This window comes from Mytilus edulis, chromosome 7 (assembly GCF_963676685.1).
Source record: "Mytilus edulis chromosome 7, xbMytEdul2.2, whole genome shotgun sequence".
In the NCBI taxonomy this organism is placed as follows: Eukaryota; Metazoa; Mollusca; class Bivalvia; order Mytilida; family Mytilidae; genus Mytilus; species Mytilus edulis.
The window spans coordinates 9,628,305-9,642,607 of record NC_092350.1 but is presented as its reverse complement, the minus strand read 5'-3'; positions in this window follow the sequence as shown (position 1 = coordinate 9,642,607).

Here is a 14,303-nt window from a genome sequence, read left to right as displayed (position 1 = left end):
TGACCAACCAATCTTGTGTAACAAGGCTGTAGTAACGGAGTGAATGACAATACAAGCAACATGTTCTGTGTACTGCTTGAAATGGCAAAGATACCGAAACAACTGGTAGTGACCGACAAGAATTCACCTGTCTTTAAAACAACAACCTTCTGACAGAACTACCGTACAGACTAATAGAGCGATTACAAACCCCATGATGTGTTTTATTTGATTTTAGTCTCTGATGCATGATTTGTTTATTATCATTTTTTTTTAACTTTTAGCTAGCTGTAACTGCGAGTACTTTCAAATCGTACTTTCTTGTTAAGTTGATAGTATTTGTAATGCTTTTTTGTTATGTAATGTTAATTTACATCTGGTCCATATACCAGCTTTGATAAGTATTGGGAATTACTATAAATTGTCATTTCTTCGTACTATGAAAATCAAAATGTTTTTCTTGATCCTTTTATACTGTAAATACATCACTGGAAATTGTTTGCACTTGTCCAAAGTCAGGAATCTGATGTTCAGTGGTTGTCATTTGTTGTAGTAGTTCATAAGTGTTACTCGTTTTTCATAAAGGTTAGACCGTTGTTTTTTTATCGTTTGAATGGTTTTACTCTAGTAATTTGTTTTGGCTCTTAAATAGCTTGCTGTTCGGTGGGAGCCAGGGCTCCGTGTTGAAGACCGTACCTTGACTATAATTTTTTACTTTTATAATTGTTAGTTGTATCATTGGCACACATACCACAAGATGGTCATCGTCCTATATCTATAACTTTCAGTATGGCATTTTATTTTCATTTAGGAATAACGGATGAGGACGGTTCTATAGGCATATAAACGCTCAAAAACATGTGCAAACACACCTGTGTTCTAGTATTACAAAAGACTACCAATGACAACCAATTAATAAGAGACTTTTGATTTGGGACAGGCATGTATAAATATGGTGTGTTTGCACATGTTTTTGAGCGGTGTTTATTCCCGATGCTAAGATTCTATGAGTGAATCAATATTAATACTAAAATATGCCATCCTTAACGACCTTACAACAAATCGTAACCATTGGAAGTCTGTTTGTTTTCATTTGTTTTTATCTTATTCGCTCGAAAAAACAACAACAATGAATTCACTCGAATAACCACGATCCTATCCGGACACAATACCTATCGTGTTTTGATAATTTTAATCCAAATGTAATTTAAAATTTAGATATATTAATTGAATAATTTTATTTAACAGGAATTTCACGTGAAACTCATATGAACATTTGTTTCATGCATAAGCTCGTTTCAAATGAAATTTACGTGAGATTCACGTGAAATTTATGTTAGTGAAATTGCCACGTTTGATGTCTGAAAGTGTATTATAGATCAAAATAACTATAAATCATATTCTGTCCTTTATCAATGAGTAAATCTCATACTGTATATGTTAAGGTTCTATTCCTGAAAGGTTCGTGTGTATTTGAATAGCAGGGATGCTTGAGTGAGACGATGACACTGTATAATGGATTCTGTCAATATGGTTTTCTTAACATTTGATTAAATTTGATTTGTGAGAATTAAACACCAGGCACTACTGTTAACACATAAAACAAAACAACAAAATACACCATATAGTCACGAAAGGTTACAAGGCAAAAAGTTAAGAAAAAAAGGTTTGCCCTTCCTCTCACGCATTCAGTTTTTAGATTTATTAAGACGTCTATCAACTTCGGACAGTGTATACGTTGCCAAAAATGACATTTGATCCTGTTGACCGAAACAAAAACTAATTTTGAACTTGTAGGTCTGTTAATATAACTATCTTAAAATTTAATAGTAACATTTTATTCGCCAATGACACGTGAGCCGATTGATTTTGTAAGAAATTTACTCCATGTAAACAGTAAATAATACATGTATCTCTTCGTTAACGTATTTACCACAGCATAGTATTCTAGGATTTTCAATAGGTTAATCAGTTGAATAAGAAAATTGCTATTTAGAAAGGTACATACCTTTTGAAGTGGTGTCAATTACTCCTCTCAAGCACAACCGGAAAATCCTATCCCGGTTTTCAATGCAGAACCAATTGCCAGCTGTAACAAACAAAGACAGTTACAAAATATCGTACTGCTTGATAATATTGTTAAATGTTAAATTTATATATATATGTTTCAAACAAAAATTTGTTACTATAAGATTGTCTAGTTTATATCATATTGACGGACTTCTCAATTTATTCCAAACTAATATATGTCTTTATATCATCCCGCCTTTCCGATTTATTTTCAAAAGTCTCAATGCTTCATATCATTTGATTTGGTTGGCGCATTTGCATTGCGATCTTTGGTATACAGTGTATTGATGTAAATTGTTTATTTATGGTATTTATGCAATTAAAATTACAGTCTATATGTTAAAAACATACTGATATGAAAACTGTTGCTAATGTCTTGATATTAAATGAAAATGCTTGGTTGCTGATCTTTTCGAATCCATATTTCGAGTTAAACCTTGCGGCAACTGTTCCTCATGTAACACTGCAAACTATAATTAGCATTATTTTGATCTGTCGTTATATAATGACGCCATGATGTCACAATGTTTCCTTTAAAACCTCATGTCAATTTCTCACTGATAAAAGATTTTCACTCAAATACATGTAAAAAACATTTTTTCTCAAATAAAATTATGTGAAAGATCAAGTTTTGAAAATTTGCACTTCATTGCACTCTAATTATATGATGCAAACGACTTTTCCAGTAGTTTATAGTGGTTTATACAGTATAAAATACCAGGTTTCCACTGGCAAGAATGATTAAGTATTTTGGTGGGTTTGTTTTATGAAATCTTAATTTTTTGACTAATTTCTCTGTCAAAATGCACTTTTAGAAAATTTTATTGAATGCTTTAACAGGGTCTGTGTATTGTAATTTAAGGTTACTTTCAGATGTTTTGTCCTTCTTTTGACTAGTGGAGGTATATTGGAAGAAATTAGTTATGCATACACATTGTATTCAAAATAAATTAATATAGCGATAAAAGTGTCATTGCCTTACGGTGCTGAAACAACATTATTTTTTTTTCAGAAATGGACAAAAATACACAGATTTATTCAGAATGTCATACCGAAGAAGATCACATAAAAATATTTGGAAAAATCAGAACTATGGATTTCAATATGGGACAACATCCCTAATGCGCCTCGAAAGTCACGTGTAAAGACAAAAATCTCTGTGTAAAGATATTGGACAAGGTTCTCTTTTTTACAAATGACTGAAATCAACCATTTGTGGTGATTAGCAAAGTAGAGGAACATAGAATAAATGTGTAAAAACTATGGAGCTATTAAATGTGTTCAAATTATTAAATTTTCAAAGAACTTATTGTGTTAAAAAGGGAATATTTTACCACAAGGAGCCGCATCACAAAAGGCTGTTCAGGGTATGTTAATTTATGGAAAAAGTAATCTCACTTCGTACCCCGAAAATTTAACCACATATGTGAAAATGTCACAGCTTCGAAACGAGCTATCATACATATCCAAGTTTACGATATGGACTGACCTACACGAAAAAACGTTACCATTACCGCCTATGTAAAAACAATTAAAGATTTTGACCCAACTGGTTTATAGTTTGAGTCCGTTTAGACTTTAGAAGAAAGTGACAATCTGATTTTAGTGCAATTTGTTTGAATATTTGCCAGACTATTTTGTTTTGAACACACAACAGTGTCAATGCGAAGAAGATGTAAAGCAACGAAGAACATTTGACACTAGTTCTTCTACTGTTATTTTATCTGTTGAGAAACTTGCACGATTTCGTATTTTGTATTGGGCAATAAATATAGAAAATTGACAAGGAAGTAATTGACTAGTGATATATATATTAAAAAATAGCCTAACTATCTTCTGCAGGTAGGTAAGTTTTCTTTATGTATTCTCCTTTTCTAACGACTTATGCCGGATATATATTTTGTTAATATATGTTATATCAAATTGCTATGGGAAATTTTAATTCACATAAATAGAATGGTTTTACTGTTATTACTTGTGAACAAAGCCATTAGGTAAGGATATGCATAATTCGTGTTGTTGTTGCTGAAGCATCTTGTAAAGATAACAAACACACTCGATTTATAGTATTTGTATTCATCTGACGAGTTAAGCCCCGTTCACCTGATTTTTATCGTTATTTATTATGTTGTATTGTTACACCACTGTCCCAGGTTAGGTAAATGTTTGGGATCCCGCTAACATGTTTAGCCCCGCCACATTATGTATGCATGTGCCTGTCCTAAGTCAGGAGTTAATTAAGTGGTTGTCGTTCGTTTAAGTGTTACATAATTGTTTTTCTTTCATTTTTTTTTCATAATATTAGGCCGTTTGTTTTCTCGATTGAATTGTTTTAAATTGTCATTTTGGGGCCTTTAATAGTTATCAAGACTATGCGGTATGGGCTTCGCTTATTGCTGAAGGTCGTACGGTGACCCATAGTTAATAATGTATGTGTTATTTGGTCTCTTGTTACAAATGATGTGACTGTAACAGTATCCCAACAATCTTTTGTTTTGGATGCTATTTAGTTTAGAGGAGTATATACCAAGTGTCTCGTATGGAAAGAGTATTGATATGGAATGGTTTGATAAATTCTACAAAGAAGTTTAGTTTTACTGTAAAATAAGCATTAACATTTTCAGATTTCTTTTAAAACACTGTTAACGATACGTGTAGGTGTCCATCATTTGTTTGTATGTTTGTTTGTTTGTTTTATTATGGGAGGGAAAGCCTAGATGTTAAGGCTTTCGATTTTGATTGCTTTCATTTTTTTTGGTTGAAGTTTTCTCTACTCGCTATAGTTCTAACGTTATTATTGTTATGTATACCAAATGTATTCTTCATTTCATCCATTAAATTTAGTTGCATAACTAATTTCCTGATGTGTATGTTACTACTGTTTCGATTTTACATAATTTTAGTATTCCAAATTCCAATTCCCAAATTTGGAACGCCTGCATTTTTAACAAGCGAAATTTTCGTTTAGTATTTTTGACTGTCTTGTAATACATGTAGATCACACTATTTCAAACGTAAAATTCTCTGAAACTGACATTATCAAGATGCTTGATTTCTTGATTTGACAACATATTTGTTACGTTTGGAGGCTTTCAGATGTGAACTAATTGTGCCCCTCTTCTTGCCGACTTGTTTCTTTATTATTATGAGTCTGACGTTATACAGGTACTTCTTAGGATGAAAAATAAGAAGTTAGCAATATCCTTTAACTTTACTTTCCGCTAAATAATTCAACATTTGATGACTGTGTTGAACACATCTATCCCATCGAACTAGAGATAAGGATACAACAGATACAGTTAAATCTGCCTCATATCTTGACTTACATCACGAAATTGACAATGAGGGTCGGTTGAAAACAAAACTTTACGGCAAACGGGATGATATCAGCTTCCCAATTGTGAAATCTCCATTTCTTTGTAGCAACATTCCAATAGCGCCTGCATACGGAGTGTATATCTCCCAATTGATACGATATTCCCGCGCTTGTATTTTCTATCATGATTTCCTTAATAAAGGGTTGCTGCTCACAAGAAAGCTATTAAACCACGACTTACAAATGGGGAAGTTGAAATCATCCTTTCGTAAATTTAACGGACGCCATCACGAGCTGGTTGACCGTTATGTAATAACCGTTTCACAGATGATATCGGATATATTTCTCACGTCCTTACTACAATTCCCTTCCCTTTTCATAAATTTGACTAACCGAATTAGACTATTACCGGGTTTGTAATAATATGAGCAACACGACGGGTGCCACATGTAGAGCAGGATCTGCTTACCCTTCCGGAACACCTCAGATCACCCCCCGCCCCAGTTGTTTGTGGGTTTTGTGTTGCTCAGTCATTAGTTTTCTTAGTTGTTTGTTGAGTACCATTATTTGTCTGTTTGTGTTATTCGTTTTTGTCAATGGCGTTGTCAGTTTAATTTTGATTGATACGTTTGATTGTTACACTGGTATCTTTTACCCCTCTTTTTTGTACTTTTTGCAATTTTTTGGTATGGCAAAGACTTTTTTCTATGCTGATCTTGCATTATTTTAGGTATATTACGATCATAGATAATGATTGATGCTTCTATATTTCTCTTTGATATATAACTATCTAAAAATGTTAAGTAACGCATCTTTACTTTACTTAATATTTATGAAAACACTTGAAGAAGTTTCAATTACAATTACGTATATGTTTAAAGGTTTGTGATAAGACATGAATTTATTTAGCTATATGAAATAGACCTTTGCAAAAAGCACCTGTCTGTAAGTTTTTTTTGTTGTTGTAGTAGACATTTTACGAAAAGGTATATTCACGACGCTGAGGTTGACAAATTACACTTTAAATGTAGGGACTGTGTCACAACACCAAAGAGATTACCTGTGTATACATTGGATTTTATTTAAAAAATGCATTGATCCTTTCGCATGCAATTCCGTATGGAACGAATATTCAATAACATTTATACGATAAGAAATATAAGCAATAGATATTAATAATTTCCATTATAGTTTTAAGAAACTATAATAATACTGCAAAAAATGGGGGACGTTCATGTTAATGCATTAGAAGTGCGGGGCAAGGGAGACACGGGGTACATACGTGTGTTAATTCTTTGGCGAGCCCTTAATATATCTTGAAAATAATCTTAAGTTATATAATCTATTGTATACCTACCCGTGAATATATATGTAACGATCATTTTTATATATAAACAAACAGTGTATGTATTTTGATCCAGTTGTTTGCCACCTAAATTTTTATCTAACGGGGTCTGTTTTAAAACAACTAAAAGACGATTTCAACTTGAGGCATGTTGCACTATATAGTTTTAGAACATTTTCGCCCGGTCATATATTTTCCAAGGCATGTATTCTTTCTTTATTTCCTTCCAACTTTGTCTCAATTTCAAAAGTGACAGCTCATTCAGGGCCGTAACTACCTATTAGGCAGGGGAGGCAACTGCCCCCCCCTGAAATTTCTACACCAAATTTTTTTTTGAAGTAATAAAATGAAATATGTACACGAAGAACTTGAATTTATATTATAAACAACACAAGTTTACAGTTTTAACAGACCACCCACTCCTACGCGCGTACACCTTTTGTGTCTTATGCCAGGTTTTAGCCAGCAAAGATATCACAAAAGCAATTGTCGTATTAGATGTTAAATACATAATGATGTTCTAGATAAATGTAATTTGAATTAACCAAGACGCACAGGATTTAAATTTTACCTATTTAAATCTATAATCAATGTTTTGACACCGTCCCCAAATTTAAAGTCTAATTTGTCAACCTCAGCGTCGAGAATATACCTTTTCGTAACATGTCTAATAACAATATCTTGTCTGTTATTAAACTTACAATCCTAATACATTAAACTAGGCAGTATATCGATCGAATTAGTTCCTTAGTATAGCAGAAATGTTTCTTTGGAAGAGATAAATTTATTTTATATATATATAGATATGTTTGATACGACATATTTTCTTAATATATATCCAGATCTTTCTGATTACACAATGAATAATGTGACAGCTTTTTTAATTTTTTCTTTAGTTTGGTACCCTTTTGGGAAGAATGATGGCGTCGATGACTTAACACTTTTGAAATTATATTCACAACACGTATTACGGTTTCTGTATTTGTTTCATTTTTAAAGTACAACGCAGTTAAGTCCCTAAAAATGTAGTATATAAGAGTATCTGCAATGAGGATCTTAATCCAGGTCTTGTATTTATATATCTAGATAGGACAAGTCTGGACAACGTTAACAACAACGCAATTACATACCTGTGCGCTTAATGGTTTAAACACATTCAAAAGCAGTGACCTTATAAACATAAGGAAGTGTGGTGAGATTTATTTTAAAACAATACACGAACACAAACATGCAGCATATGATTAATAACGACAAGATCTGCATTACTTTCACCTGATTTAGGAAAGGCAAATGAAATGAAAGCAAGCTATCATACCTCCCCTAAACCGGGAGAGTGGTGTCACAACACAACACAAAATCTATGATTCATATCAGCTGAAAAGGGTGTGTACATTACCTCGTCTCAAAAAAAAAAAAAAAAACAACTTATAAAAAAAAAAAAAAAGACGCAATAAGTCGTAGATCGATATCAAAACTTAGTTCAAAGTAAACTTGAATTAAAAATTTACGTTCAAATACAAAAATATTTGATCATGTGCTATCTTAATCATTGTTTCGGTATAAGCTAAAGTTTTTGAATTCTTCTTGATATCATTTTGTATAAAGCCAGTTATTTTTTTTATTGTTTAACAAGATTGATCGTTTATATAAATATACAGTGTTAATTTCCATGGTTTAACGCAAGCGTATATTTTAGATAAATAAATCGAATGAAAACTACCGTTCCTTATTTGTGCATTGTGATTAAAAATTCGTATGTTTTGTTTACAACTCTGTTCTGTATTGTTCTAGTCTTAATATTGCAAATATTCAATTTCATGACTGCATCATGTGTTTCCGTCAGTTTACCATAGTACTATCACATGGTTAGGTTAAAAATTAATGGTAAACCCTAGTTTTTAGTGTTTTAGTGTCTGTTCTTACCGTTTAATTTATTGACATAACTGCTCGACTCGATTCTCAATTTACAGTGGTCAGATAATCGATGCAAAGAATCCTGCTCAAACTTCTGTAAAGGAATGTTTTAACTTTGCAGTGTTGCGAGAGTTTATGTTCTATGTTAAAGGCAATTATAGTGATCTGCAATACAAGTACCGTTCAATTGAGATTAGTTATATGTCTTGTGTTTCTGTCTCTGCCCTAGGTTTTCTGTATTTGGCATGTGTAGAGCATCATGACATAAGACATTGTTACGTGTACCATGATGAACTTTCGTGCAGGACTTTGACATGGAACTCTTGACCAGACTATGACGTTAGGCTCTTGACCTATGCATGTTGGGTGTGTCATCATAATACATGCAGTGTGTTCATTAGTATATTACCTTGACCTCAAAATATAATTTTCAATTGATCTTTGCTTTTGAATATGTGGCATATAGATTATTGTCATAAAATGGTGTGTCTAGTGGCACGGAAAACTTCATGTGAGCTTGACCTTTACCCTCAATGTACAACTTGTATAGTTTGTTTGAATTAAATGGAGAATTGTCTGATTGGCACTCATACCACATCTTCTTATATCTATTTTAGATATATTTGTTAGTTTTGTGTACCACGATGACCCTTTCCTCAAAATCTGCTATGTCTTTTTTTTTTACAAGGAACTTTTGACCAGACTATGACTTTTTGACTCTTGACCTATGCAAATTGGGTGTGTCTCTTGGTATGTTTTTAATTGTAAGTTCATGTTTATGCTTTGGAGTTTGAACTAGTACACATTTTGTTTAGGAGTCATCTGTAGCCGGCCTCTGTGTGAGGGATTTTCTCGCTTTGTTGAAGACCCATTGGTGGCCTTCGACTGTTTTCTACACTTTTGTCATGTTACTGTCTCATTTACACATTCCACATTTTCATTCTCAATTTTGAAGAATTTTGGTTCAAATGAAAACTAAATCCTTTAATTTCATGAAAAGTTAGCAAGAACATTTACTCCTTCAGTACCACAATGAGCTGCCAGTTGTGATATATAATGCAAAATGTTTCAACAATTTTACCTTAGATTTTATTTCATGGACATGTAGGTATGGATAGTCTGTTTTTACATCTCACAAATGCATACAGAAGGTATACGCATATCAATAAACTGAACTCAGCGCAAAGAACCTTTAAAGTACACTTGCACACAGAGCTCAATCTAGTGAAACACTTTGTTATGCTGGTCACATGTTACTTGAATTATCACTGTCTGTTACCAAACTGCACCGAGATCCTGAAAACAATATGCAAGTAACTAATAATTCAATGGAAGTAAAAAAGCTGTTTTCTGAAATAAATGTCGAATATGTCTATTTGCCACAGATGGCCCTGCTTTTGAAAAAAAAACACAAGTAAACTTCCATATGAAGATGCAGGATTCATGTAGTTTTGGCCGTTTTGTGACCATAAATAAAGGCAACAGTAGTATACCGCTGTTCAAAACTCATAAATCCATGGACAAAAAACAAAATCGGGGTAACAAACCAAAACCGAGGGAAACCCATTAAATATAAGAGGAGAACAACGACATAACACCGAAACGCAACACACACAGAAACGGACCAAGCATCAGACAAAACACCACGAGAATAACAAATATATGAATTTGGGATAGACAAGTACCGTGCCACGTCTTATCTCAATTTCTCAAAAATAAGAGAAAACACAAACGACTCAACGTTAAAATGCAACACACACAGAAACGAACAATAATATAACAATGGCCATCTTCCTGACTTGGTACAGGACACTTTTAAAGGGGAATAAAAGTGGTGGGTTGAACCTGGTTTTGTGGCATGCCAAACCTCGCACTTTAATGGCAAAGTTAAATATAACATTGAAATGACAACATAATATTACAGGACTACAATACAAATTAATAGGAGAACATATTAGACAAAGAAAAACATGATTAATAGATAACAAAAAGCATCAGGTTTAAAATTCAATACGCCAAAAACGCGCCTTGTCCACACAAGACTTACAAGTCACGCCCAGATATAAAAGATCGAAAGTGAAAAAAGTACAAAGTTGTACAATACTGAAGATCAAAAGTTGAAAAGGTTTCGCCAAATACGGCATTGTTTTTATGCCCGGGATAAGAACATTCTTATTATATAGAACAATTCATGCTATTGCAAACAGTAAATTTTATCAAATGAATATGAAAGAGATATACATAAAGAAACTGAAGTATTAACTAATTACAGAAAACTAAACCCGAATACATAACGCCCATATATAAAAGATCGAAAGTGAAAAAGGTACAAAGTTGTACAGCACTGAAGATAAAAAGTTGAAAAGGTTTTGCCAAATACGGCATTGTTTTTATGCCCGAGATAAGAACATCCTTATTATATAGAACAATTCATGCTATTGCAAACAGTAAATTTTAACAAATGAATATGAAAGAGATATACATAATGAAACTGAAGTATTAACTAATTACAGAAAACTAAACCCGAATACATAATGCTATTAAAGTTTAACACAGAATAGACACACCCGAATCAGTCCAGGCGTCAACGTAAATAAAAAAATGTGACGTCACATACGATGGCGAAAAGGCACAAACGTTATGCCACATTTGAATTTATGAAATTTAGAAACAGCATGACGTCACATAGGAAAAACTATCAAAGTGAGATAGAATTAGGATTGATTTAAGATTATATTAGAACTAAATACTGATAATTCATTTAAACAAAATGCATATTGCAATACTTATTAATAACAATTAACTGTAATATATATATTTCCAGTTTGTTATGAATCCAACTTCAAACGTAAATAATCGTACAAAATTTAATATAATTAATAAAGGCGGTGATTAATTTTTCTATCCGTAACACCTAAATATAATAAAAAGACGTCAACACATTTGACAAAATCCGATGAGAATTACAAATATAACATTAAACATGTAAACTAAATACATGAATTTGGGATCAACAAGTACAGAAACACGTCTTATATTAGTAATGCGAATTCACATTCAGCAAAACAGTCACAATCGGGAATAAGTCACGTTTGGTAATTAAAAGATATAAGCATTGTGTATAAGTTTCAAAACATTTGGTTGTAGCAAACTTAAGTTAACGAAGGGAAACAACAGATTTAGCATTTTTCCTATATTAAGGCTCCATATCTTCTTACATCCAACAACTTGTTTGAATTGTTTTACATTGTCATTTCGGTACCTTGTATAGCTGACTATGCGGTATGGACTATGCTCATTGTTGATGGTCGTATGGTGACCTATAGTTGTTAATTTCTGTGTCATCATGTCTCTTGTGGAGAGTTCTCATTGGCACTCATGTCACATTAGGTGGAGGGTGGGGTCACATTAACATGTTTAAACCCACCTTATTCTGTATGTACGTGCCTGTCCCAAGTCAGGAGCCTGAAATTCAGTGATTGTCGTTTGTTTATGTGTTACATATTTGTTTTTCGTGCATTTTTGTTACATAAATTAGGCCGTTAGTTTTCTATCAAATCTGAAATTATTACAAAGCCAATTAAATAAAATTCGGTCGAACTTGAAAATGAATGTGCAATTCAATATATATGCAAGTCGTCAACTGGTCAAGTGGCTAGATGCACATATCGTTGGTTCAATTGAACGACATGTCCTATTTGGTGGTTTTAAAACTTCTAGAAATATTAACGGAAATAAGGGATGAGTAAAGCAAAATAAATTAAAACAGAACGATTGAATTAAATAAAAGGATGTTCGATATACTGTATATTTCGGTTTATTTTTAAAATCCATACGATGCCTTATTTTTATCTAGTTTCCTAATCAAAATAATCAAAATGAGAAGATAAATACCTTACAGCTTCCTTTACCGTCGATGCTGAAATGTTTAATGTTATAAAACAATTTTAGCGTCTTTGACCTACAATATCTTTTTATTCGGATACTTGCGGTTATCTTCTCCAAGTTCAACGGGATCATTAGAATGATATAGAATAGAACCCAGATGGAACTAAGAAGTTGGGTTGCTATAACCAAACAACCCGGATGTTGAACCAGTGACCATGGTTTCGAACCAAAGAACCCGGATAGAACCAAGGTTCAGAATAAAAAAACCCAGATGGAACCAAGGTTTAGAACCAGAGCGCCCGGATAGAACCTAATTGCATTCGAAATTCTCATGACTTTTTATACCTTCAACGTATTTTCCAAATTATTTATTTATTTAGTATATTTATATAAAATATATAATATATATAATAAACGCTTTTGATATTGATTGATGTTACATTATTGTTTCAAATAAAGGCTAAGGTTAATACCTATTAAAACTTTAAAACGTTTAGACGCGCTGCACTTGTTTGCCCCTGTTCTAATTTAGGAATCTAAGGTTCAGTTGTTGTTGTTTGTTTATGTGATTCATAATTGTTACTCGTTTTCTTTTTTTTTTATATAAAGATGTTCGAATGGTTTTTGCTATGTTATTTTTTGGCCCTTTATAGCTTGCTGTTCGGTTTGACACAAGACTCTCTGTTGAAGACCGTATTTTAACCTGTAATGTTTTACTTTTACAAACTATGACTTAGATGAGAGAGTTGTCTCATTGCCACTCATACCATATCTTATTATAGCTAGTTATATGCTTAACTTATTTTTGAAGACCGTACGATAATTAGAAAGTATTTCCATACATTTCATTTGGTATATAAATAGTTTTCCCTTAAGAATCATAACACATCACCCTTTTCCTATTTCTGTTTGTGGTAAAACAGGGCTCAAACTTAAATCGACAAAACTTTTCAATGATTTGACAAAAATAAAGTTTTTATCATGCTTTTTAAAATTAAATAAAAGTAGGGGTGACAGATGCTCCAAGTCACTCTTTCAGCTAAAGGTTGTGATATCACAAAACATTTATAACCGCTTCGCATTTTTGTCCCAAGTCAAGAGCCTTGTTCTTCTTGTATGATTTTTAATTTTAGTTTTTTTATATATATATATTTCGAAGATAAGTGTGACGTCCATTATCACTGAATTATTATACATTTTTGCTTAGGGGCCATCTGAATCACGCCCTAAACGCAGGTGCGGGATTTTTTCGCTGCATTGAAGACCCATTGGTGGCTTTCAGTTGTTATCTGCTCTTTGGTCGGGTTCTTCTCTCTTTGACACATTCAATATTGCCATTCTCAATTGTATATCAATTTTTACCGAAAATAATGAACTATTTATTGTCGCGTAGAGACAACTTTTTAACAGTTTCTGTTAAGACTATCTCAGGGAACCTTTCTTAGCAACTCTTGTTATTGTGCGGAATATAGTGGAACGATTTCCATTCTCAATTTTGACAAAAGAAGTATATACTCATATGGTCTTGACCATACACGTACGGACCAATTACTTGTATGATCCGGAACATAAACATGCATCAAATACATACAACACAAATAACTATACACACATACAATATATCTATCAGCCACCAACAAAAAGGTGTTGTAGTAAATAGTTTATTTGACAAGGACGCCAATAAACATGTTATATTTATTTACTTTACAGTTTCTTGCTTTTCACTTTGATTAAATTTCAAATTAAATAATACAATTTACACATTTAACCAGATCATAATTATAAGTAAGG